Here is a 27,853-nt window from a genome sequence, read left to right as displayed (position 1 = left end):
GGTCGTAGTCCAAGCCGTGTTCAAGGGGTTACCAGAGTGAGCGTTGTCCAAGTAGTGCCGAGATCGAGAGCCAGAGGGGGTAGTCGTACGAGCTGCGTCAGAACCTGTGAAAACACTGAGAGAATCCAGAAGTACTTCCATACAGAGACTATGTCGAGCAAAGACTGAGAGCAGAGAGGCGCTAGATAAAGCAGAAAGGTCCAATTAGGAACGGAGGCGGGACAGGAAGAGCTACAGGGAGACACTGCAGATTGGTGCAGGCATAACAGGCCAGGTAAGTCTTGTTATTAACCTGAGTATGCCCGTGCAGAGTGCGGGGGCGGAGCATGAGGTCCGGGGGATGGGAATAAGAGTGTGCAGACTGAGTGTGCTCCGTAACTCGTGTACGCGTGTGAACTGAGCCAGTGGATGGTGCAGGTGTGCGTGCAGGAGGGCGTGGGCTCGCCCGGCGCCGAGCAGAGGAATCTCCGAAGGGAGTGATCCCGTGGCGGTGGCAGGGGCGAGGAGCCGTGGAGGCCGGTAAGGCAGGATTGTTTTGTGTGTCCAGGGGCTCACTGTTGGGAGGGAGTGCTCTGTGTGGGGAGCGAGGAGAACGCCGATTCCTGACAATTTCCTTCTACCATTTGCATATGTTTTAAGGAGCCAAAGCCTTCCACTGCACCAAGAACTGGAGCTGACCCCTGGATAGGCGAGAATCCAAAAGAGAGTGAACTACGTATTCCTCGTTATTTTGTACTGTAATGGGATCCGGTTTACGAGTCTGATCCGGAAAGAAGTGACTGGGGATAAATGGTTTTAAGAGGGACACATGAAAGACATTGGGAATCTTCATACTGGGTGTTGTTGGAGCCGGAATGCCACGGGATTGATTTGTTCACAAATAGGGAAGGGACCCAGGAACTTAGGTGTCAGTTTAGGAGATGGTACCTTGAGGTGGATATTCTTAGAGGAGAGCCATAACAAATCCCCTGGTTTGTAACTGGGCGCCGAACGACGACGACGATCAGCCTGTAGTTTCGATCTGCGGGAGGAGTTGAGAAGGGTAGACTGAATCCTGGTAAGCAAATGGTGAACAGACGGCGGTCACTGCTCCACTGAAAAAACTCTCCAACCAGGCGTGTAAAACAAAAAAACTTTAATGAATCAAAACGTACAACCTCATGTCAGTAACACTCTGACGCGTTTCGTTCTGGGAACAGAACTTTATCAAAGAGTGTCTTCTACTCCGTACTCCCCCCTGTATATAGACCGTAAATGATCCTCACTGGCTGAACAACGTCACGTGTAAACACTCCCACCAGTGAATTAAGTGCCACTTAGATTTAAGACACATCCGCAATCCTAGGGGGGGCGCAAGGATACTAACAATATACAAATAGTGCAACAATGTAAACTTATTGCTGATACAACATATTGAAAAATAGAAACATACTGATACATGACAAACGGAGTTAAAAACAAGAAGACATGTGGGTCTTAAAGGGCAGTTGACACAATGTATATCCTGCCTGGGCACCAATATCTTAATACTAAATATACAGCTATAACTACATATATAGAAAGCTATTAAAGCTACCAATATCATAATCATTAATTAGAGGAGTCAAAACTACTCTTGATTCTGTAAGTGCACAGGACTAACATACAAAGTAACATATACCCCAAATACATAATGGACTAATTAACCTCTAAATCACGTTTTTAAAAACAGGTTGAACCATGGACAGGACGCATATGTTAGTCCTGTGCACTTACAGAATCAAGAGTAGTTTTGACTCCTCTAATTAATGATTATGATATTGGTAGCTTTAATAGCTTTCTATATATGTAGTTATAGCTGTATATTTAGTATTAAGATATTGGTGCCCAGGCAGGATATACATTGTGTCAACTGCCCTTTAAGACCCACATGTCTTCTTGTTTTTAACTCCGTTTGTCATGTATCAGTATGTTTCTATTTTTCAATATGTTGTATCAGCAATAAGTTTACATTGTTGCACTATTTGTATATTGTTAGTATCCTTGCGCCCCCCCTAGGATTGCGGATGTGTCTTAAATCTAAGTGGCACTTAATTCACTGGTGGGAGTGTTTACACGTGACGTTGTTCAGCCAGTGAGGATCATTTACGGTCTATATACAGGGGGGAGTACGGAGTAGAAGACACTCTTTGATAAAGTTCTGTTCCCAGAACGAAACGCGTCAGAGTGTTACTGACATGAGGTTGTACGTTTTGATTCATTAAAGTTTTTTTGTTTTACACGCCTGGTTGGAGAGTTTTTTCAGTGGAGCAGTGACCGCCGTCTGTTCACCATTTGCTTACCTTTCTACACCACTTGCGAGCAGGAGCACACCACCGCATCACACAGCAACAAGCAACGCCTCTTCACAGCAGCACCCGGCAGTTCTTCAGTTCATAGAATGATGTTTACCGGCAGGATTTACCTCTCGATCACAAGATGCAGGTGAGGCTAGCAGTAGCTGGAATTGTGATTTACTCCTGGGTTCTGTCCAGATAGGGCTCCGGGGTATCTCTACCAGCCGTGCTTCATACGCCCCCCATCAGTGATAGAGGTCTACAATCATATGTTTATGGACTTATTGTTTATCTTGTTGCTGCGGTGGTTTCTTACTGACTCTCTCCACGTGTCCACACTATACCTACAAAGTTGTAGCATCAGTCCCATGGGGACATCCCTTATTTTTCCTATAGACTGAATCCTGGACCATGCGGTTTGGAGGGAAGAAATGCGTTCATCTACGGCTGGTACTCCAGAAGGAATGTTGGGGATGGGAAGACAGGGAGGATGGAACCCATAATTTATAAAGAAGGGCGACTCCCGGGTGGACTCGTTTTTGGCAGAATTGACGGCATACCCTGCCCAAGAGAGGAGTTGAGCCCAATCATCCTGGAAATCGGATATAAAACATCTCAGGTACTTCTCCAGGGATTGATTGATTCTCTCCGTTTGTCCATTGGACTGAGGATGATAGGCGGAAGAGAAAGAAGAAGAGATGCCCAATCTCTTCATGACAGCTCTCCAAAATTTCTATATGAACTGAGAACCTCTGTCAGAAACAATGGACGAAGGGATCCCATGAATCCGTAAAATCTGTTCCATAAAGATATCAGCAAGGGCGGGGGAGGTGGGTAATCCATTAAGTGGAATGAAATGGGACATCTTCGAGAACCTGTCCACGACCACCAAGATAGTGTTCATTCCTCTGGACCTGGGCAACTCCACGATGAAGTCCATAGAAATGTGGGACCAGGGGCGGTCGGGAACTGGAAGGGGTAACAGAAAACCCTGAGGTTTTTGACGGAGAGTCTTGATTTGAGCGCACGTTGTGCAGGCGCGGGTGAACTCCAAAATATCTTGAGACATCCTTGGCCACCAGAAATTCCGACGAATGAGATCAGTAGTCTTCTTAAAACCTGGATGATCTGCAGATTTAGAGGAGTGACCCCAAGACAGGACCTCTGGAACAAAGTTGGAAAGTACGAAGAGTTTGTTGTCGGGAACTACCAAGTCCTTGGGAATGCGTCTCTGGGAGTGCAAAATCTTGTCAAGATTCTTGAAAGAAGACGTGACGAGAATCCTCTCTTGTGGAAGGATAGTCTCCAAAGATTCCTCTGGCATCTCTTCAGAAGAATGTATTCGGGAGAGTGCGTCTGCCTTTACGTTCTTGGTCCCGGGAATATAGGAAAGGTGAAAATTGAATCGAGAAAAAAAAAGAGCCCAACGAGCCTGTCGTGGACCAAGGAGTCGAGCGTTCTCTATGTAAAGAAGGTTCTTGTGGTCCGTGACAATAGTAAACGGCTCTTTTGACCCCTCCAGCAGGTGTCTCCACTCTTGAAGAGCCATCTTCACGGCCAGATGTTCCCTGTTACCCAGGTCATAGTTCCTCTCGGCAGACGAGAATTTCTTGGAAAAATATGCACAGGGATATAACTTATCTTGGGGCGTGGGTCTCTGGGAAAGAACGGCACCAGCGCCACAATCAGAAGCGTCGACCTCCAGGACGAAGCGAAGTTCAATGTTGGGATGACGGAGAATAGGTGCGGATATAAAGGCTTCCTTCAGTGTTTCGAAGGCGGAGATGGCCTCGGATGACCAAGCAGAAGAATCATCTCCTTTTTTGGTGAGCACAGTGATGGGTGCCACAATGGTGGAAAAACTCTGTATAAACTTACGATAGTAATTAGCGAACCCTAAAAAACGTTGTATGGCCTTGAGAGAGTTGGGTCTTGGCCATTCAGTGACTGCTTGAAGTTTACCGGAGTCCATCATAAACCCCTCATCGGAAAAGATATATCCCAGGAACAGAGTAGAGGTCATATGAAAGGTGCACTTCTCCAGTTTGGCGTACAAATGGTGTTCACGGAGATGGGAAAGGACGTTGGAGGTGTGGCGTATATGGTCCTGGAGATCTTTGGAAAAAATCAGGATATCATCCAAGTATACAATAACAAAAATATTGAGTACCTTACGAAAGACGTCATGGATGAAATCCTGGAAGACAGCGGGAGCATAACATAAGCCGAAAGGCATTACCAGATATTCGTAGTGTCCACTACGTGTGTTGAAGGCCGTCTTCCATTCATCCCCCTTCCTGATGCGCACCAGATTATAGGCACCTCGTAGATCCAACTTGGAAAAAATCTTGGACCCCTGTAATTTAACGAACAATTCGGTAATAAGGGGAAGGGGGTAACGATTTTTAATCGTGATGTGGTTTAAACCCCTGTACAGGCATACCCCGCTTTAACGTACGCAATGGGACCAGAGCATGTATGTAAAGCGAAAATGTACTTAAAGTGAAGCACAACCTTTTTTCCACTTATTGATGCATGTACTGTACGGCAATCATCATATACGTGCATAACTGATGTAAATAACACATTTGTAACAACGGGCTCTATAGTCTTCCCGCTTGCGCACAGCTTCAGTACAGGTAGGGAGCCAATATTGCTGTTCAGGACGTGACGACAGGCGCATGCATGAGCTGCCGTTTGCCTATTAGACGATATGTCCTTAAGAGTGTACTTAAAGTGAGTGTCCTTAAACCGGGATATGCCTGTAGTCGATGCAAGGCCTCAACGACCCGTCCTTTTTCTTGACGAAGAAAAACCCAGCACCTGCTGGGGAATTGGAGTGACTAATAAAGCCTTTCTTGAGATTCTCCTGGATATATTCATCCATAGCGTGAGATTCTGGTAACGAAAAGGGGTAGGTCTTGGACTTGGGTAGGGAGTAACCTGGAACTAGATCGATCAGACAATCGTAAGTCCTGTGTGGCGGCAATATGTCTGACTGTACCTTATTGAAAACGTCCCGGAATTGATGGTAAACGGAAGGTAGAATAACTTCGGGAACAGAGGTATTGGCCAGCAGTTGATGAGTCTCGCCTGACCTCAGCCTCCAGGAAATGGGAGCAGAGGAAGTCCAGTCAATGAGAGGATTGTTAAGCTGTAGCCAAGGAAGACCAAGGGTGATGGGTATCCCAGGAGCGTGAATGGCATCGAGAACTACGATCTCCTTATGCAGATGTGAGGACAGAAGCCAGGGAGCCGTCTCTAAGGAGATGTGGGCCGGGGTAAGAGGACGTCCATCAATACCGACGAGTGCGATGGGAACCTTCTTTCTCACGAGTGGTATGCGGTTTAACCTGGCGAATTCAAGATCCACGAAGTTTCCTCCAGCTCCTGAGTCAATGAAAGCGGCAGTAGAAGTCTTGAACTTATCGCCTGAAGGGAGACTGGAAATGTAAGTTTCTTAGGGAGTTCACCTTTAGAAAGGGGACGTGGAGACATTACACCCAGAGAGAGCCCCTCTGTACTCACTGGATGCTCCCGTTTCCCGGACGCAGTGGACACTCCCGAACCAGATGTTCCATGGATCCGCAGTAGAAACACATTTCCCCGGCGTGGCGGAACTGCCGTATCGGTGTGCGGATGCGTTGTAATCCCAATTGCATTGGCTCTGGCAACTCCAGTGCAGGACGAAGAGGAAAGGTAGCACTTGGGGGAGCAGGAGTGTTGCTGGGAGTACTGGAGAATGGAACATGAAGGTTATGAACGCGACTGTGCTGACGCTCTGAGCGGCGTACCTGGATACGTTGATCCACTTGGACAGCCAAATCAATGAGGACCTCCAATTGATCCGGCCTGGATTGGCCAGAGAGTTCATCCTTGATGGGATCTGCCAGGCCTTGCCAGAACACGGAGACGAGAGCCTCTTGTCCCCAGTTACTCTCGGCTGCTAGAGTCCGGAACTCCACAGCATACTGCGTCACCATTCGCCGTCCCTGAGTGATCTGGAGGAGAGAAACAGATGCCATCTCCCGACGAGCAGGAGAATCGAATACTTGTTGAAACTCGGCTTTAAATGCCGGGTAATCTTGGGTAAGGTCAGTACGTCGCTCCCAAACCGGTGAAGCCCAAGCCAGGGCGCTGCCAGTGAGGAGGTTATAAATGTAGGCTACCTTCTTGCGATCAGTATTGTAGAGATGGGGGGCCATTTCAAACTGCACCTCACACTGGTTTAGGAAACCCCTACAATCTTGCGGTTCACCTGCATAAGGCTTGGGGGGAGGAATCCTTACATCTGAGCTGCTAACTGTGCTTGCGGAGTGGGGGCTTACATCTGGCGGGGTCGCGATCAGTACCCTGTCTGAGAGTACTGCGACCTGGCGTGTAAGTGCCACAATTTGATCCACCATGGCCTGGTTTTGCTGAAGCAGATTGGAGAGAAACTGCTGAAGTTCAGTCTGGTCTGCGTCTTGTGGGCTCGACATAATGTTACGCCGGTGCTGCCCGCAGACCAGACCCATCCCCTGAGCTGAAGGGGGAAGTGGTAATACACGCACCCGCAGCAAAGGGAGTGTGTCCGGAGTGTGGTATGAAGCATTTCCAGGCCAGGTGTAGTAAGGTAGACAATACTTGCCGGTACCGGTTGTAGAGTTAGAGTGAATGATGCCTTGCCGAAGTCAGGGAGTGGAAAGTGGAGATAGGTCGTAGTCCAAGCTGTGTTCAAGGGGTTACCATAGTGAGCGTTGTCCAAAGAGTGCCGAGATCGAGAGCCAGAGGGGGTAGTCGTACGAGCTGCGTCAGAACCTGTGAAAACACTGAGAGAATCCAGAAGTACTTCCATACAGAGACTATGTCGAGCAAAGACTGAGAGCAGAGAGGAGCTAGATAAAGCAGGAAGGTCCAATTAGGAACGGAGGCGGGACAGGAAGAGCTACAGGGAGACACTGCAGATTGGTGCAGGCATAACAGGCCAGGTGAGTCTTGTTAGTAACCTGAGTATGCCCGTGCAGAGTGCGGGGACGGAGCCTGAGGTCCGGGGGGACGGAATAAGAGTGTGCAGACTGAGCGTGCTCGTGCTCCATAACTCGTGTACGCGTGTGAACCGAGCCAGTGGATGGTGCAGGTGTGCGTGCAGGATGGCGTGGGCACGCCCGGCGCCGAGCAGAGGAATCGCCGAGGGGAGTGATCCTGCGGCGGCGGCAGGGGCAAGGAGCCGTGGAGGCCTGTAAGGCAGGATTGTTTTGTGTGTCCAGGGGCTCACTGCGGGGAGGGAGTGCTCTGTATGGGGAGCGAGGAGAACGCCGATTCCTGACAATTTCCTTCTACCATTTGCATATGTTTTAAGGAGTTGAGATCCCCTAATTTTCACCCAGGTGGCAGAAATTTACAAAATTAACTTGTGACATGTCTAACCACCATAACATCGTAGGAAATATAGATTAGCGCCCACAATTCTTTCCAATTCACAGGGTGAAAGTCTTGCATCACAATCACCTGTTACCCATTCCTCAAGTGGGGAACTGAAAGCTGAACCTTCACCGGCAAGTCAAGAAGAAAAGTCAAATGGTATACCGGATCCTTCCTCTGAGGAAAGTCAGGATTCCTAAGAACAGCGTTTCCCAAATGGTTGGTCGCGACCCGGCACCGGGCCACGAAAGAAAAATGCCGGGTCACCTAAAAAAAACTCTTGTCGGGGGGTAGTGGCCAGGACACAGGGCAGAGCGGTCGCACATCTGCTAGGCTCTGCGAAAGAACAAAACTAAAAATCTTCTGCTGCTTACAGGTACCTGTGCACTTGTGCTGGACCCCATGCAGAGAAGCAATCAGCAGTAGCTCTGCCTCCAACACTTCCTGCATCTTCACAGTGCCAGATCAGGGGGGTGGCTATGGAAGCCCAGACCATGCACAAGCTGTGGAATCCTGGCTTCTCTCCAGCAAGCCTTGAAGAAGGAGAGAACCTGCCTGCTGCATTGAGTTTTCGACTACAAGTTTTCGACTACAAGGTAAGTGCAGCATCCCCCCCCCCTCCATGAAAAAATTCCCCAGTGAACGTCGGAGATTTTCAGGCTCCATCTTCTGCCCCGATCTCTCACGCAGGGGCTGGGTTTGGTCTGGCAGGCAGAAAAAAGCTTAACTTTCAGAACTAACATTTGCACTGCAAGCACTTTTGGACATTATATTGCACTGGGACTGCTGGAACTGGGTCCCCCTGGTCTCTCTCTATCTCTGCCCTCCCTGTTCTCTCTCTGCCCCCACATTTCTCTCTCTGCCCCCCCCTCTGGTGTCTCTCTGCCCCCTCCCTTGCCTCTCTCTGTCCCTTCCCTGGTCTCTCTCTGCCCCCTTCCTGGTCTCTCTCTGCCCCCTCCCTGGTCTCTCTCTGCCCCCTCCCTCGCCTCTCTCTGCCCCCTCCCTGGTTTCTCTCTGCCCCCCCTGGCCTCTCTCTGCCCCCTCCCTGGCCAATCTCTGCCCCCTCCGTGGCCTTTCTCTGCCCCCTCCCTTGCCTCTCTCTGCCCCCTCCCTTGCCTCTCTCTGCCCCCTCCCTTGCCTTTCTCTGCCCATCCCTGGTCTCTCTCTGCCCCCTCCCTGGTCTCTCACTGCTCCCTACCTGGCCTCTCTCTGCCCCATCCCTGGTCTCTCCCTGCCCATCCCTGGTCTCTCTCTGCCCCATCCCTGGTCTCTCTCTGCCCGCCCCTGGTCTTTCTGTATGGACATTCATACCTGTTTTATTTTACCTATAGGCCAGTATAGGCAATATATTTTTTAGTGGGTCATGAAGGAGAAGTATAAAAATAGCCGGGCCATGGAAAAAAAAAGTTTGGGAAACCCTGTCCAAGGGGAAGCTAGGCAGGAGGGTACCGTAGAGTAGGTAGAGATAGGGGCACATCTGAGTGTCAGGCAGAGAGCAGAGGCCAGGGCTATGCTAGAACAGAATAGGGCTCTGTTCACCGACAAGCCAGGAAGGGCACACCTTACTGATGATCACCCAGTGCTTACAGGGGATTTGAGACCCATACAAAAGCATGCTTACCGGGTCTCAGCCAAGGGCAGCATAGAGAGGGTGGTAGAGGAGATACTGGTCCTAGGGGTAATTGTACCGTCTCAGAGCCCTTAGGCTTGCCGGTAGTCCTAGTACTTAAGAAGATGGGACCACCCGGTTCTGTGTGGACTACCGGCAGCTCTACGCAGGGATGGTTTCAGATGCCTACCCCATGCCCCACATCGATGAGTTGCTGGATGAACTCGCGGGGGCAAGGTAGCTGACCACCATGGATCTCAGTAAAGTGTACTGGGAGATCCCGTTGACCCAGGAGGCTAGGGAGAAGTCAGCTTTCATTACCCCAAGTGGCCTCTATGAGTTTTTAGTGATGCCATTTGGGATGAAGAATGCAAAGGCTTCCTTCCAATGCCTGGTCAATCGTTTGCTAGAGGGTATGCAAGGATATGCAAGGGCTTATCTGGATGACATTTCTGTGTTCAGCAACTCTTGGGAATCACACTTACTTCATGTAGCTGCAGTGCTAGCTAGGATTAGGGAGGCAGGTCTCACCTTGAAACCTACCAATTGCTTAGTAGGGATGGCAGAAGTCTTATACCTTGTGCATAGGGTGGGTGGAGGGCACCTCAAGCCAGAACCAGCTAAGGTAGAAGCAGTGGCACACTCCCAAGACCAAGAAACAGGTTATGGCTTTCCTAGGCACCGCAGCCTACTACAGAAAGTTGGTTCCTCAGTAAAGCGCCGTTGCTAAGCCCCTGACTGACTTGACCTGAAAGCGACTGTCTGTGATGGTTGTCTGGTCTCCCACCTGTGAAGTCTCATTCCAGGCACTGAAGACTGCACTGGCCAGTGCCCCTATCTTAGCTGCACCAGACTACTCCAAAATGTTTTTGGTGCAGACTGATGCCTCGGATTATGGCATCGGCGTTGTACTCAGCCAAGTGGGGGAGGAGGGCAGTGAACATCCAGTGGTTTACCTGAGTAGAAAACTGCTACCCAGAGAAGTGGCTTATGCCACAATTGAGAAAGAGTGTTTGGCGATTGTCTGGGCTTTGCGAAAGCTGCAGCCTTATCTTTACAGTTGCCCTTTAACTATGATCAAAGACCACAACCCGTTAAGTTGGCTTCAAAGGGTGTCGGGGAAAATGTCATTGCTGCGCTGGAGTCTTGCTTTGCAGGAATTTGACTTTACCATCCAGCACAAGAAAAGCAGTGAACATGGCAATGCAGATGGCCTTTCCCGCCAGGACAAACCTTGTGAACTGATAGCCTCAAGAGGTGCAATGCCAGCCCAACAACCGGACGAGGTGGTCGGGGCAGAGCCTGCACTTTGAGGTGGGGAGGTGTGGCACTGAAAGTTAACCAGGACAATAATAAAGGCATTTTGCCCAGTTGGTTAACCCTAAACCTTGTTGGGATTGAAGGGGTTAATTGTCTGGCCACCACAATGCCATGTTTACCTTATACACTATCTCAACTGTCCCTGTTATGCAGCTCAGAACCTAGCTGCAGTTTTATGAATCAATGGGAAATGAGCAAACTGTATTCGCGAAACAAGGGGGAGCTTCTAGCGTTGGGCCAAGCGTTAATTGCATAAGTATTCCTGCGAATAAGCAGCTGCATTGAAGATGGGTTTCACTTCCTAAACCGCAGATAGCTGAACTGCAAAGTCAATAGGATAAGTGGTCTTTGGTCTAGCTGAAGAGCCTGAGCGCCACAATGTATCCAGCCATCTTTTTATCCAATTAATATGAATTGGTGAAGTGCGTCTGCAGTTACCGATCAAAGCCAGCACAGATACATTGTATGCCGGCTTGTAACCCAAAATTGTTATAGGTCAAACCGCAACCCACATCATAGAGCCCATTCAATGAAGTGGCCAACTTGTGCTAGGAAGGAGCTAGCACTCTAATTTTTGGAATACTGTTAGTTGAAAATGTAACATGCACATACATCTTGTTTTTATGTCCCCCACACATATAGAAAGTACATATAAAAATAAAATGTGTTTCAGGTATGTTTTAAAATGTAAAGGCAGGAACCATTTCCTGCCACTCCGGCAATGAAACCATTAGCATGTCAATGTGTTAAGGGTGGGTGAGCTGAAGGATTTTTCATCTCCGTACTTCAAAGGGCACCCTGCTAAGATGGTGCCCCAGTTTCTAGAGAAGTCCAGTGTTGAAAAGCCTCAGAGACCCTAGGTGTTAGGGTGGCTGGATTATTGCAAAGTACCAGATACCAGTGCAAAGTAAGGGTCATTCACACTTGGTAGCCAAACCCCAGACTTACTGTTGCCAGGTAAGAGGTTGGGATTGGTATGCTAAGCACCTTAGGTGTCATTCTAGCATGTGCTTTTAGCAGACCGGGAAGAAACTTCTGCCCATTCTTGAAACTCCTGGCATGTCAGGGATAGGTGGGAAAAGTTGTTCCCATGGGGGGGATTGGATGATTTTAGGAATAGGACCCTTAACCCTATAAAGATGCCTGCAGCCCAGTCCCAGTTAGATTAATCTAAGATTCACCAAGCTACATCCAAGTTACAGCGACAGCGGTTCCGGAATGTGAGGGATTCACAACATAGTAACCAAGGATCGTTGTGCGCAATCCAGAATCCCGGTATTAATGTGTTGATGAGACCTGGTCTCCCATGACAGGCATGTTAAGCAATTGTTACACATGCCGTATAGAAACCTTTTTTTGCAAAAGTAGTCATGAAGTGAGGATTGACATGTTGGGTATAGTGACTTCAGACGAGTTTGTCTCGAAAATTTGGTGACCATCTATTCGTCATTGTCACCCATCGACGAAACCCTCAAATTCCATGGCACTGCCCTTGCACAGTATGAGGATGTTGTCGATGTACCTCAACCACAACAAAACATACGCTGTAGCGGCAGAATTATTCTCATCAAAGACAACTTCATGTTCCCACCATCCCAGGAAGAGGTTCGCATACGATAGCGCACATGTCAACCCCATGGAGGTAGAATTGATTTTTAAAAACCAAATAGTTGTCTGAGTGTTTGAAGGTCAGTAAAGTCAGTAAGGAAATGGAAGCAGGCACACAGTCTTTCTAAAGGTGCAATTTATTGTGCCACCAAAGGTCCAACGTTTCGGAAATAAATTGCCTTTATCAAGGAGAGGGCTACAGAACATACTAAACAGACAGCTATTTATACACAAATGGGTACTCACCCCTCCACGCTCAGCAGTTGCCCTGCTCCTGGATGTCAACGCCCCCAACGTGACGTCAGAGCGCCAGTGCGACGTGGCGTGATGATGTCATGCGTCACCAGGGGAGGAGCTCGGGCCTCCATGAAGAGACAGCCTCCCTGCTGTCTGTAACAGGAAAAGATGGCGGTCCTGCAGGATGCTGGATATTCAGGGAGAAGCCCCTTCACTGGCAGCCGAGGCTCCCCCGGTGACGTCAGCGTGCCCTCACGACGTGATGTGCCCCCCCCGGACGTCTGACGTCATCGCGTCACGTCGAGAGGGCACGCTGATGTCACCAGGGGAGCCTCGGCTGCCAGTGAAGGGGCTGCTCCCTGAATATCCAGCATCCTTCTGAGTTCAAAATCCTTGAAGCTGGCATAAGTCTTTTTAGTCCAGAGCATCTTTGAATTTGCTGCTGTTTGTTTGTTCCTTGAAATATGCGCTCCTGATAAATGCAAAACCTCTAAAGGCTTTCAGGCTCTCATTCACCAACCTCTACAGCCTATCAGAGCGTGGGAATTTCCCTGCCTGACAATCACCGATTTGCCGGAATTGTAAAGCCGAGAGGGCACCTTTTTTCAGTCTGCAAAGGGGCATGCGCCAACCCGGATAGCCTTGTGTTAGCCCAGGATTACAAAGGAGATTATAGGTGGCACACCACTGTTTTAAAGAAAAAAATTTAAGGAGTTTACATTTGGTGCTCACCTTCCGTTGATCCTGGTGTCCCAAAGCTGGATCCAAAGTAATAGCAAGATAGGAGAAAGGAAGAGGCACACAAATTGTAGTGGAATCAAATGATTTAAAATGTATTGATGCATCAGAGCTAACAATAGCCCAGGATGTGGGAACTCAGGCAGAACTGCAGTACCCCTCCTGGTCTAACACCTAGGAATCCCTGAGGCTTTCAAGTCATGACTCCGCACAGATTCAGAGGCACCAAGCTGGGGTAGCCATCTGGTCTTCCCGGATTCTATGACTTGTAAATCCCACAGTTCATTTACAGGTCATCAATATATATACCTCTTAAAAGTATAATCATTTAATAAAATATATCGTGTCCTGTCTTCTGTGTGTAAAAAGATGTAAGTCCTTATTCTGGTCTCAGGGATGGAGTGAGAGTATAAATCACCTACCCTCACTAGCCTCATTCTTGGCACACATTAGAAAAATAACTTTTACACACTACAAACATGCTCAGCTTTATCACTTAGCTAGAGCATCCCCTGAACCTCTACACTAGGTTCAGGTTACCTGGGCCTGTATCTGGGTAGCTCTGCTCTAGTGGGGAACCCCTACTACACTAGTATTTATGGATATACACAGAAACTCACAACAACTGTCAGGTATAGACACAGATTCAGATCCAGCTACTAGAATTTGTGTGAGTTGGAGATACAGTATCTGTCATTTCTTTTACACTTGGGGTCTACAGCCGCGGCCCCTTTAATTCTCCAACATCTCCGAATTTTTCCGGGATATTTTCCCAATGCCACGCACTTCACCGCACTTCACCAAGTTCATGCCGCATTCTGACCGCATTTATACCGCATTCATGTTGCATTCACACCCCCGGTTGATACGCGGTTGATGTGTTTATTGATAACGGTTCGAATGTAATTGGTTGAAATTCTTCACGTATCCGCCAGATGGCAGATATTCATGAATTGTAATGCGCATGAGCTTCAGTAATGTGTCGACTTGCAGGTGTTTAAAAAAAATACCACAGTGGTCTATTGTAAATTGGCCTTGGGACTGAAGGAAGAAGTTACAATAATGTATCAATTTAGGCTTTTCATATTAAAAAAAGACAAGCACAGTTTCTTGTCTTGTTATTGTCCTGAGAGTCCCGCCATGAGTGCACAAATGCAGTCCGTGTTTCAAAAACCCGACAGAACGTATGCTTATTTAATATGGGCCGCGATTAATGCAACAGATGATAAGATGGCAACAGTTGTTCAAATTTATCTGTATTTTATCGAAAACTATGACTTTTACAAATTTTCGCCAGATGCTCATGTGTGGAAGCGTGCAATAAGGAAAAAGTTATGTAGCGATCCATGTTTTTTTCATATTGATCCCGATTATATTGGAGGGAATTGGTGTGTATCACCGGGTTTTCCCGTATCTATGATCATGGAGATACGGCAAAAGGCGAAAGGTCGTGTTATAACCAACTAAGAAACGTCAGTCGCTGGCAAGCAATGCGACAGCTTCCAATAATGGTCCGACCATCAGTGACAACCCTTGCTGTCTGTCCACGCATGGATACCTGCAGCCTGAGCCGGATTTCGCGTGCAGTTTCGAGCAAGCTTGCATGTACTTGTATACCTGCTTCCTGTAGAACGCAGGCCGCTATGATATGCTGTGTCACCTATATGCTCGCAGGGCCTGAGTCTCTGCCATGGAGAGCCTTGGGTACGCACAAAAGAATTATAAAGGGTGCAGCTCCTCCACCTGCGACAGCTCCAACCAAAGGGGGAGTGGGTCTTCGCAGGATGCATACACAGTAAATAGCCTACACACGGCTGAACAACTTAACCAATAGACTTTACTTGCAGGAATATTCCTAGACATACACGGATCAGCGGCCCTCCCTAGCGGAGACACTCTACTCGCGTCACGGTGGACGCCAACCCTCCCGTATCCTGCCACCGGGTGATCCCACCCCATGTCCCATCCCCAAGGGATAAGTCCTCCCCCCCTACAAGGAGTCAGGTGTACGTGTATATAAGAGTGTGACTGCGCAGCCACTGTGTCCCGAATGAAATGGAGAGTATCGTTGGTGCACTTGTAGAAATACCTGCCGGGTACTCCGGTACCCGGTACCGCTACAATCTTCACAAAGGCTCTGTCCGAAGTAGATGTTGTCTGCACAGCCACGTGGGTGTCCAGGACGATCCCACCCGGACACTTGTGGTAGATAAACGGGTCTGTGCCCAGACCTTCTGGCAACTAGCACAGTCCAGCACCGATCGTATGATACTAACTGGGAATCTAGAACCTCGCTATGGCGTCCCTAGCTTGGCTTGTCTCTACGGGGACTTAGGGCCTAACTGGGCCTGGGGCAATGTGACCTACGCAGGGGCGGTTAACCTCCCCTGCACAAAAGCTCCGTCTCCTCTCCTCCCAGCTCTGACACAACGTGCGCGCAACCACCTCCCTTTTCTTCTCCAGAACTCTGCCCATTGGCTCAATCCTAACACGGGGTCTCGCGGGTGCTACTGGGACAAGTATCTCACTACTTCCCTCCAATTAGATCTCTCCTCCTCCGGGGCTTTGGAGAAACAAGTCTGCGCAATCGCAACCTCTGGCTAGGTCAGACCTTACTGATGCCAATCAGAACATGACATCTTGCATGACGCGGAGCCTCTCTACTGGAGTACTCTATGCGCTCCCCTCCCTTCCCCATTACCAAGGCAAACAAGGGGATCCTGGCTATATCCTCCCCCCAACGCTTGGACAACGTTAACCAAACACAACATTATATAATGAAAAAGAGCTAAACGTTTCTCCTAAGTCAACTTGTATATCTCACTGAACATCACAATAACCGATTGAACTCGATTGCGAGGCCACTGCTGAGCCTCATAATGGGGTGCCCCAAACTGATCGTAGGCCATCCTCATTGGAGGGTGCCCATTTCTCTGACTCATTCTTAACAACTGTTCGGTCACTCCCATGGGAGAGGGACTATCGGGGTCGGATGCGCTAACTTCTTGAGGGGCTTGTGTTTTCAGACTGGTCTTGGCTAGGGGTGAAGCATGGACTTCGTGGATCTAACTCTGAATTTTCCGGAACCACCCATTGGGGTGATCGCTCCCGGAGCTCTTTACCCGAAGCTCCACCGGGAGATGCTCCCTGCGGAGGGCCACTTTGAGAGGTTTCCTCTTGTGAATCTTCCAGAATATCAACGTCTTTGAATCCCTTTTCTGGTGACATTTCTCCATCTAGGGTTGATGCAGGCCATTCTAAATCTCCTTCCTCTATTTGGGGAATAGGGAGCAGATGATTTTGATGCCAAGTTTTCACCCGGCCCTCTGAGTATTTGATACGGTAGACCAGAAGACCGGACAATTGGGAGGCCACCTCATACACTCCCTCCAGCCATCTGTCGGCCAATTTATGCTTTCCTGGTACTCCCAGGTTACGGAGAAGTACGGCATCGCCAGGTTTAATGTCTCTGTGTTTCACCTTATGATCATACCGCCTCTTATTTCTGGCATTCAATTTCTTAGCAGATTTCTCTGCTTGTACATAGGCCCGCTGTAGGTTTTCTTGTAATCTTTGTACATAGCGGAAATGGGTAGTATTGGGTACCCCATCCGTGGAGACTCTCAACTGGATGTCCACAGGTAATCTGGCTTCACGGCTGAACATGAGGAAATATGGCGAGAACCCAGTAGAGTAGTGTCGGGTACAATTATAGGCATGGACTAGGGCTTCCACATGACGACTCCAATTAGTGTTTTCCACTCCAGTCAACGTGCCGAACATGTCTAGTAGAGTGCGATTGAACCGTTCAGGCAATGCATCCCCTTCAGGGTGGTAAGGCGTAGTACGGGACATTTTGATGTGGAGGAGGTTCAGCAATTCTTTTATCAATCGGCTTTTGAAGTCCCATCCTTGGTCAGAGTGTAGGCGTTGAGGGAGCCCATAGTTCATGAAGTACTTCTCCCAGAGCACCTTAGCCACCGTAATGGCTTTTTGGTCTTTGGTCGGGAAGGCCTGAGCGTAGCGGGTGTAATGATCGGTGATGACCAGCACGTTTCCTATGCCATGATTATCGGGTTCGATGCACAAGAAGTCCATACAGACTAAGTCCATGGGGCCCGTACTTTTCAGGTGACCCATTGGGGCAACTCTAGTGGGTAACGTCTTGCGTTGAATGCACCGCACACACCTACGACAGTGATGCTCCACGGCTTCTCGCATTTTGGGCCATAAAAATCTATCTCTCACAAGGCCAAAAGTTTTATCTACCCCCAAGTGACCATGTTCGTCATGGAGCGCTTTCAATAACAGATACTGTAATCGTTTTGGCAACACTAGTTGTCGTCAATTCGGGTGATTATTATACTCCACAACTCGGTATAATAGATTTTCTTGTATCTTGAATTTATCCACTTCCCGCATCAGTATACCTCCCGCATCTCCCGGAGTCTGGCGAAGGAGAGCCCTACGATTGTGTCGGATAGCATAACGAATGGCCCCTGCGACCGGGTCTTGTTCTTGATATCGTACCATATCCTTCCATGCGATTATCTTATCGGGAGTAATATGCATTCCACTAGGATCACGATAGGCTTCGGGAATAGCGTTGGAGGCGCACCCTAGGGAGTCGGCTACTCTCAGTTCCGAGAATGCTACTTGGTCATTTATGATGGTGGCTTTGCAACAGAGAGCTCTTATCCCTGGCCCTGGGATTTCTTCCCACTGATCCTCGTCAGGGGTAGTATCCAAACCCGGTCTCCTAGACAGGGCGTCTGCTCCAATGTTCAAGGGGCCTGGTTTGTATTTCAAGGTGAAGTTGTAATTATAGCGAGCAGCTAGCCAGCGATGCCCAGCCGCGTCGAGTTTGGCATAGGTCATGATGTAGGTGATCGGATTATTGTCGGTCCGTACCTCGAACGACACCCCGTACAGATAGTCCCGAAGTTTGTCTACAATGGCCCACTTAAGGGCCAGGAACTCGAGTTTGTGCACCGGATAATTCTGCTCACTGGCAGTGAGACTGCGGCTGATGTATGCAACGGGCCGTAACCCCTCGGGGTATTTTTGATGTAGCACGGCCCCTAGGCCACTCAGACCAGCGTCCACATGTAGGATGTAGGGCTGTTCGGGGTTGACGTAGGCCAGTACTGGAGCCACTGTCAGGCTCTGTTTTAAGTCCTTAAAGGCTTGTTCGCACTCAGGCGTCCATTTGTCCCTGAAAGCCTGTCTAGCAGGGTTGGCCTTTTGGCCCACGTCCAGCGGATACATTTTTAGTAGGCTGTTGAGGGCTTTAGCCCTACTGGAGTACCCCTCCACAAATCTGCGATAGTAACCGCAAAACCCCAAAAACGAGCGCAACTCCCCCACATTCTCAGGGCGGGGCCAGGTGCGACAGCTTCTATTTTGGCGGGGTAAGTGGCAATTCCCGCACCGGACATGATATGTCCTACGTACGTTATGGAGGTTTGGCAGAACCTGCATTTATCTAGGGAGAGTTTGAGGCCTTCCTGATGTAGTCTATCCAGCACTTTCAAGAGCCGAGACTTGTGCTCTTCCAGGGTTTTCCCGAAGACGATGATGTCATCTAAATACACCAGGCATTCTCGGGGGATTAAGTCCCCTAGAGTCTTCTCCATTAGCCGCTGGAAGGTGGCAGATGCCCCACATATGCCTTGGGGCATACGGGTGAATTGGTAAAACCCTAGGGGGCAGACGAAGGCTGTCTTCTCTTGATCCTTAGGGCTCATGGGGACTTGTGGACTTGGTAGTAGCCGGACCGAAGATCCAGTACACTGAACCACTGACTCCCGTGTAAAGTATCTAGGATTTCTTCTATTCGGGGAAGGTTATACTGGTCCGGTACCGTCCGATTGTTCAGCGTCCGGTAATCTACACATAGTCTCACGTCCCATTCTTCTTCCTCACGACTACTCTGGGGGAGGCGTAAGGGCTTCGTGACTCCATGACAATCCCGGCTGATTTCATCTCTTTGATTACCGCCCTCACATCCTCTACGTCTCTGGGAGCGAGCCGACGGGAACGTTCCCGGAAAGGTTTCTCATCCGGCATCCGTATGGTGTGTTGGGCATTGCGACTACACCCCAAATCCATCCCACTGGTAGAGAACACAGCTCGTCTTTTCTCCAGTTGCACTCGTAATCGCTCCTTCCAGGCTCCCGACAGTTCGGAGGAGCCAAATTCAAAATCCAGTGGGGTACCGGGATCTTCCACTCTGGTCGTATTCACTTGTACGGCTCTCTCCACAGAGCTGACAGGATATATCCTCCCAATACGTTGACCCACATCGATGGCCATGGGGAAGGGCGACAGATTCTGTACCATCACAAAAATCCGATGGGGAATGGCGATAAGCCAACTTCAGAATTCGGGTACAAGGTGATATCCCCTGCGTACATCCTCTTCGGGGGTGCTCTCTAGAGAGAACTGGTGCTCCTCATCTAGTCGATCCGCGTAGGCACACCAAGCAAGGTCCCTCTGAGTTTTGCCTGGAAAAAGCTGGGTCAACCCGCCCCGTCCGCATAATAACAGTCCGTATTCTTCTGAGGGGGTTTTGGGAGGAGCTGGATCGGCATGTACCAGCTGTAACTGCAGGCTGGACATCGGGAGCTCATTAGCTTCATGTAAGTAGGCCCGGATGACGGCCTGCACAATATCAGCATGCGTATCGAGGATGATTGGGTACTTGGGCGTCTTTGGGTTCCGGACACACCAAGGCGTCCACCCTCATGGGGTGAGATTTTCCCGAGCGTTGTATTTCTAGGTCCAAGGTCACCAGGCCATCGATGGGGTAGTCGTCATTACTTAGTTCGCGTACCTTGATATGTTTGGCTTGTCTCAGAGGCCGCTTTTGGAGATGACGATCGTAGAACCCCCGATATATGATGGTGACTTGGGACCCTGTGTCTAGTAGAGCGGAGGAGTAGATTGCGTCCACTAGTACCCGGATCAACGCCACCGGTCCCACACGGTTACCATCCTTCGCCGGATATTCTCCACTGGGAGGGGTCCCGGGCGTGTTGGTGTTGGCCGCATACACCCCGCAAACCATAGCCTGGGGAGAGAACTTCTTGGGGGAGGGGCTTCTGTGGCGAGATTCGCCCATCCGGCAGTCATATGATATGTGCCCCTTCTTTCCACATTTGTAGCAGGAGATATCCCTAGTGGTAGCACGGCGGTCGTACGGGGGTGAGGTCCGGCCCGCGTACTTTGTTTTGTCGGTGGCGGTTTTATCAGGGGCTCCTCCTTCTTTTCAGCGCTCCCTTTGGGTTTATTGCTACTGCTGGTCTTTGCCTTCTGAGGGGAGTGCAACATCAGATGGGTCTCGTGCTCTTTGACCTGCTGCAGGAGTTGGATGAACGAAGGAGGGGGTCCCCGCGTGAGGTGATCACGAATCATGCTAGCGATAGGGTGAGTAGGGCTGGACCCCCTGAGGTATTGTCTACGAAGATATTCATCCATCTGAGAAGGCGTCACATATTTATGATGCAGCAACGGCCCGAGCGAGATTTGTACTCGGTGTATATAAGCAGACAGATCTTCCCCCTCCTTTTGATTTATGGTATAGTATTTGGCCCACAGGGCACCATCATTCTCTTTGGCGCTATAAGCTTCCACTAGGAACTTGATCATCATGCGAGAGGTTAATTTGGGGCATTGTTCTCGATGAATACTGATCAGGGTAGACGTTGGGGGGCGCAGGCATTCCATGAGCCGTTGCCGTTTCACCACGTCAGTGCACGACCACTCGACCATTACTCCCCGTGTTCCTTCCATGTCTCTATCCCATCCTTCCCGGTAGGCACAGGGAGTATCCCCGATAAAGCTTTAACTTCCGGTAGCTTTATCATGGGTGGCTAAGGTAAGGGCTTCCACTAGTGGCGGTAAACTGGTGGGAGTGGTTAACTGGTCTATCTTGTCATTGAGTTTCTGCAGCATATCACTGCGCACCCCTGCTTCGGCAGAGGAGCTCGATCCGGGGGAACTGGATTCTGACTGCCAACTAGCTGCCTCGCTCTCGGGGTAGTGAGCGAAGGGAAGAGTAGGGTCGTCCTCATCTAGCTCTCTTACGGGAGTGTCTCGACCAGGGTATATAAGGGGGCTGCCGTCAGGCGGTGCATCGGGTAGCGGTAAATATTGGGGAACGGCGGGCTCAAGTACTACCAGGTCTCGTCGACAGTCCACAAGCAAGGTGTTCCATTTAGAGTCTTGGTCTATGCGTACATCTATTAGGCGGGCTTTGACAAAACCCGGGAGTTGTCGTAAGGCCGTTTGCAAAGTCTCTAGGGGTAGGGCCATGGGTACTCTGGTCACTGCTACTGCACGACGGACAGACACAAAGGCTCCGTCCGAAGTAGATGTCGTCCACACAGCCATGTGGGTGTCCAGGGCGATCCCACCCGGACACTCATGGTAGATAGACGGGACTGAGCCCAGACCTTCCGGCAACTAGCACAGTCCAGCACCGATCGTATGATACTAACTGGGAATCTGGAACCTCGCTAGCTCGGCTTGTCTCTACGGGGACTCAGGGCCTAACTGGGCCTGGGGCAATGTGACCTACGCAGGGGCGGTTAACCTCCCCTGCACAGAAGCTCCATCTCCTCTCCTCCCAGCTCTGACACAACGTGCGCGCAACCACCTCCTTTTTCTTCTCCAGAACTCTACCCATTGGCTCAATCCTAACACGGGGACTCGCGGGTGCTACTGGGACAAGTATCTCGCTACTTCCCTCAAATTAGAACTCTCCTCCTTCGCGGGCTTTGGAGAAACAAGTCTGCGCAATCGCAACCTCTGGCTAGGTCAGACCTTACGGATGCCAATAAGAACATGACGTCTTGCATGACGTGGAGCCTCCCTACTGGAGTACTCTAACTACACTGGCGACACACTTTATTCGAGCTCGGCTAGTCCCACGAATTCAGGTATACCCGGGTGTATTGAGGTTTGTGACTGTTTTCTGCCCGAGTGCATTGAGTTATTTTCCAGGCAGGGATTGAAGCATTTTATTCCAGCTGGCTGCAATACTGCACAGTATATATATATATATACTGCATTACAATTCATGAATTTATGCCATCTGGTAGACACGCGAAGCATTGCAGCCTATTAAATCCTAATCATTATCATTTAACAGATCAGCCGCCCATCAGCCAGGCATGAACCCAGGCTGGGAAGGCAAATGCAACGGGGCTTGTCAGAGGTGAGGAGCGGCGCATTCCAGGTATCTGCCAGGTACATACTGGGTATTTGCTCGAATAAAGTGTGTCGGTGCAGTATGCGCTCCCCTCCCTTCCCCATTACCAAGGTGAACAAGGGGATCCCGGCTAAATACCTAAGCGATTTCCAGCCTCATCAGCTGACTACAAGTGTAGTAGTCCCGCTGCCAACTGTCAACGTGTATGATTAAGAATACTGGACTGGCAGTGGCCCGGCGCCGGCGCCAGCTGAAGGGAAAATTCTATGGTAAGTATTGTTGCCGTATTATTTATTTATTTTTATTTTGACAATATCAATTTCGGTGCGATTCAAAAGTCAAGCGATTCTCCTGTAAGCAATATCATTGGCTGAGCGGCTTCTACAGTACTGTACTGCAGATACTGAACAATTGGTGGCATGCTAGGCGCATGCGCATTGGAACCTTCTTGAAACGCATATGTGTGTTATCACATCGACGGTAGGCGCATGCGCATGAGAACAGGAGACGCCCCCCGAGAAAATTACTGGTGGGACTGACTGGGAATTTCTTTAGTGGACTCACCATTACAGTTAAACTTTTTTTTTTGTTTTTCCTCAGAAAAGAAAACGGCTAATGGAGGGATTTCGATGGATAATATCGCTTTGTGTAACAATGCCTGCACATTGCTGAATCGGATTTAAAAAAACACATAGAGTTTAGTGGCCGTTGTTATTGATTGGGATAATCAATACCTGAAACAGTATGCTGATGTTTTCCGACCGTACAGTATACAATACATTTTTATATACAGTATACTGTGTAATAAACCCGAAAAAATAAAAAGTATGCATTTATTCTACATGTATTAGTGTACATAAAGAATGTGTCTTCTATACAGTACCAGTACATACTGTCTTCTATTTTTTTTTTTAATATTCTTGTGTTGTGCAGTACTGAGCATGCCTACAGTATACAGTTCAGTATGCCTGGACAGTAGTGTACATTCTAGAAACACTGTATTTTGTTACAGTATCAAAGGAGCCAATGGAACAATTTAAAACAAATCAACATATTCTTTTATTGGTGGAGTAAGTACAAAAACATTTTTTTACAAATACTGTACAATGTAAAAACATTTAAAGTGCACAGCAATTCAAAACATCAATAGGTGTATGATTTACTGCAAGTGAAAACATTTATGTACAGAAAGTAAAAACATTTACAGTCAGTCAGTATGGTTTACAGTCAAATGTTATAAAAAAAATTCTTTATTCATAAAATATACAAAACGCAACATCTCCTTTATTAAAGAACGGCAAGTCAAAACATTTATAGTGGGATGGTGTGCAAAACAGTCAGTCAGGCCTGCACCACTGCAGTACTCGAGGGCAGCAAACAGGCCCGTTTTCAGGGTAACCTTTGAAAAACGGGCCTGTTTGCGGCCCTCGGGGACTGGAATTGTGCAGGTCTTGTGTACAGTAAATACAAACATTTTTTTATTAATACACATTTTTTTATTAATACAAGTTAAAACACACAACATCTCTTTTATTTAAGTACAGCAGGTCAAAACATGTACAGTACAGTTCAGCACAACAGTATGGTCTTACCTGTAATTAAAAACAATTCTTTATTCATAAAATATATAAAACGCAACATCTCCTTTATTAAAGAACGGCAAGTCAAAACATTTACAGTGGGGTGGTGTGCAGAACAGTCAGTCAAGCCTGCACCACTACAGTGATCGAGGGACGCAAACAGGCCCGGTTTTCAGGACAACATTGAAAAGCGGGCCTGTTTGCTGCCCTCGGGGACTGGAAAAAAACATTTACCAAACATTTACTACAGTTGAACACTCACTCAAATGCATACCCCACCAGATTGTCCTTCCATGGCCGATGCCTTGCATGGCACAAAATGCCATTAATGCAGTCTCGAACGCCTTTCATTACAGGATCTGTAATTGAAAAAAAGCGCCGGAATTCATCCAGAATGGTCTTTCTTAAATTGTCAGGAAGCGCCTTTTTTAGGCGATTTCCTTCGTAGTTCAACAAGTAGGACACATGGGGGGGCTATGCACTAAGCTCAATGGCTTTGCGTTCTGATTTAGCCAAAAAGCAGGTTCGTTAAAAAGTGAAGCCGGGAACGCGATGCACTAAGGCCTTAAGGCCATTTTTTTACGTACCTGCTTCAAATAGCTCATAACACCCACAGCGTACGTGTTGCTTTTTTTCCCCCTGCTAGCATTCTTAACCTTTACGTACGCAAGCTGATAGAAGAAAAAAAACCGCATGTAACATTTTCATGGAGATTAACCATCTCCATGCAAGGCTGTTACAGTCGATTATACAGTACATAAATACATTTGATTACTATTGTACATGAGCAGGGGGTCTCCGGAGCTGAACCGCATTATTGTTATCTCTGGGGGACCCCTACTTCATGAGGTACAGGCCCCGTTTACTGCTGCCGGTATCCACTGTAATTTTAAAGTTCCGCGTCACATGACCGGGAAATGTACATTCAGCAGGGGATACCGGCACCCCATAAAGGGGCCTCTAACTCATGAAGAAGGGGGTCCCCGGACCTGAAACCAATGCTTTGTGTGAGGAGAGATAGAGTCGAGTTGGTGGTAGTAGTTGGAGGTAGTAGTTGGAGAGAGTTGGAGAGAGTTGGAGAGAGTTGGTGATTTGTTGGCGAATATTGAGTGAGTTGTCTTGTGTTATTATATTTTGTTTATCTACTTTTTTGTATTGTTAGTGTGATTGAACTTTGTTAGTGTGTCATTTTTCTTTATATTTGTTTATTGTGAGTGAGTCAAATAGAGAGGATGAGTGGACATGGGAGTGGACATGGGAGTGGATGTGGGAGTGGATGTGGGAGTGGTGCAGTGGCTGGTGGGAGTGGGGGAGTGGTGGAGCGTGGGAGTGGAAGAGGTGCGGTGGCTGGTGGGAGCGTGGGAGTGGTGAGTGTGGGAGTGGAGGAGGTGCGGTGGCTGGTGGGAGTGGGGGATTGGTGGAGTGTGCTAGTGGAGGAGGTACGGTGGCTGGTGGGAGTGGGGGAGTGGTGGAGCGTGGGAGTGGAGTGAGACGTCGTGCCAAGGCAGGTATGTCCCGTGATGACACTCCAGGTGGTGGAGTGCAGGTGGATGAGGGTAGCGGGACTACTGGACTGGGAGAGAGGGACACTGTTCACCATACAAACAGTGATGATGATGATGATGATGATGATGATGATGATGATGATGATGATGATGATGATGATGATGATGATGATGATGATGATGATGATGATGATGATGATGATGATGATGAAAGTGATGAGGGGCCATCAACAAGCCAGGCGCGGACGGAGGGCCTAAGAAACCCCCGCTTTACCCATCTCGAAAATGACATCCTGGTTGAAAGTGTCATGGATTCCTATGAACAACTCTATGGATCATTAGCATGTAAGTTTTGTATTTGAATTATTCGAGAACAATATATACATTAGGTTGTATATGCCGCATTCTCATGTATTAACTATATTTCACATGTGTAAGTTGTGGGGTGCTGTGGAACAATGAAGGGACCTCTAATCTGTCGATTTTCCCTGGCCGTATGCAATAAGTGCCGAATCCCTTCCGAATCAAGCCGAAAACATTTGTTCCCACTCTGGCGATGACTTGCCGATCACACACAGGTGTATCGGCGTGCATGGCGAGGTGGTGTTAGGTTCGCCATGAAACTTCTTGCTGAATCTGCCGAAGCAAGCATGTTTTTGATTGAGCGGCCCATTTAAAGGCAGCGTGTATTTTTATTCATTCTCTGTGTTGTTGGGAGAGAGAGACACATACACATAGCTGGGCGATTTACATATTTCATATTGACTGAGAGAGTTGTGTTTTGTGAGAGGTTTGTCCTGTGTTGTTTTGTTAACATCTTTGTGTTGTTTTCACTTTGTAAGTGTTCAGTGCGATTGTGTTTCAATTTATTTTCTGTTCTTTGTGAGTGCTATAGGTATGGCCGAAAGGCATGGGAGGAGTGATGCTGGTGTGAGTGGTACTGGTAGTCATGTGAGTACGCGTCTGAGTGAACGTAGGATTCAGGGGAGTGCTGTTGCTGCGAGTGCGAATGGTGTTGCTGGGAGTGCGAGTGCTGCTGGTGGCTCTTCTGCTGGTGCTGCTGGGGTGTCTGTTGCTGGTGCTCATGGGTTGTCTGTTGCTGGTGCTGATGGGTTGTCTATTGCTGGTGCTGCTGGGGTGTCTGGTGGTGGTGCTGCTGGGGTGTCTGGTGGTGGTGCTGCTGGGGTGTCTGGTGGTGGGGTGGTTGGTGGTGGTCCGCTTTTGGAGTCTCTTCCATTGGAAGAAGGAGAGTCCAGTCAGCAGCAGCCAAGCTCTGTGGCTGCACGTGGTCGAAGGAAACGTGTGGAGCGGCCACGTAATCCTCGTTTCAATGAAGAGGAAAACAGAGTTCTTGTCACAGGGATTTTGGAGCACTATGACTCTCTGTATGGGCATTTACTAGATAAGTCAATCTTTGCATTGATTGTTCAAAGACATGTTATCCTATTTCATGTGAGATGTCTTAATATCAAACTATTATTCTCTAATATCTATCAATTAAAGTTAATTGTTACACACATAATCCTTCATGCTTTATAACGACCATAAAAACCAGTCTAAAAAGTTTGCCAAAGTTCATACAATATTCATGCAAGCTTCCTTAGATTTGTATGTTTCCACGTAAATGCTCATGTGGTACACATATTCAACCTAAACCAGCATGTTTGGTATCTCTTGGAACAGGTAGCATTTTCGGAAACTGGTCGTTTTTCTATTAATTATTAACGTTATATATTTTGTATGTATTTCAAGGGCGGACAAGTTCAGCCTCCAGAAAAGAAATGTGGGATCAAATAACATTGGCTATGTCTGCTTGTGGGAATCATGTCAGGGACCGCGCAAATTGTCGGAAGAGATTTGATGATATCAGGGCCAATTTAAAGAAAAATAGGGTATTGAGTGTGTATAAAAGGGTTCAGACCTCTCTCCCCCAGTAAAATTTGTCCCTGAAGAAGCTCCTTTGCTGGAGGGAAACGCGCGTTGGACACGCAATGTTGTCAGTCTCCTACTTGGAGCTGTTTTAATGCAGTGTCTGTAGTCTCCTGGTTCTAACTTTGTAGACCCTAGCAGATAGTTGTTTATTTATTTATTTATTTTCACAGTTTGTGTGCTTGCTTTCCTTGTACTCTATGTTAGGTGACTTCACAATTATCTTTGTGCTATTTACTCCAGCACTGCTGAGTCTGGTGGTTGTATGTTGCAGTGTCTGTATTATCATTACACTGTATATGTTAACTTCACTATTCAGGCACTTGCACTTCATTACACCAACGCCCCTATTGCAGTGCGTAGCACCGGTCTAACTAGCAAGGAAGCTCTATCTG

This window comes from Ascaphus truei, chromosome 3, assembly GCF_040206685.1.
Source record: "Ascaphus truei isolate aAscTru1 chromosome 3, aAscTru1.hap1, whole genome shotgun sequence".
Classification (NCBI taxonomy): domain Eukaryota; kingdom Metazoa; phylum Chordata; class Amphibia; order Anura; family Ascaphidae; genus Ascaphus; species Ascaphus truei.
This window is presented reverse-complemented; position numbering follows the sequence as displayed.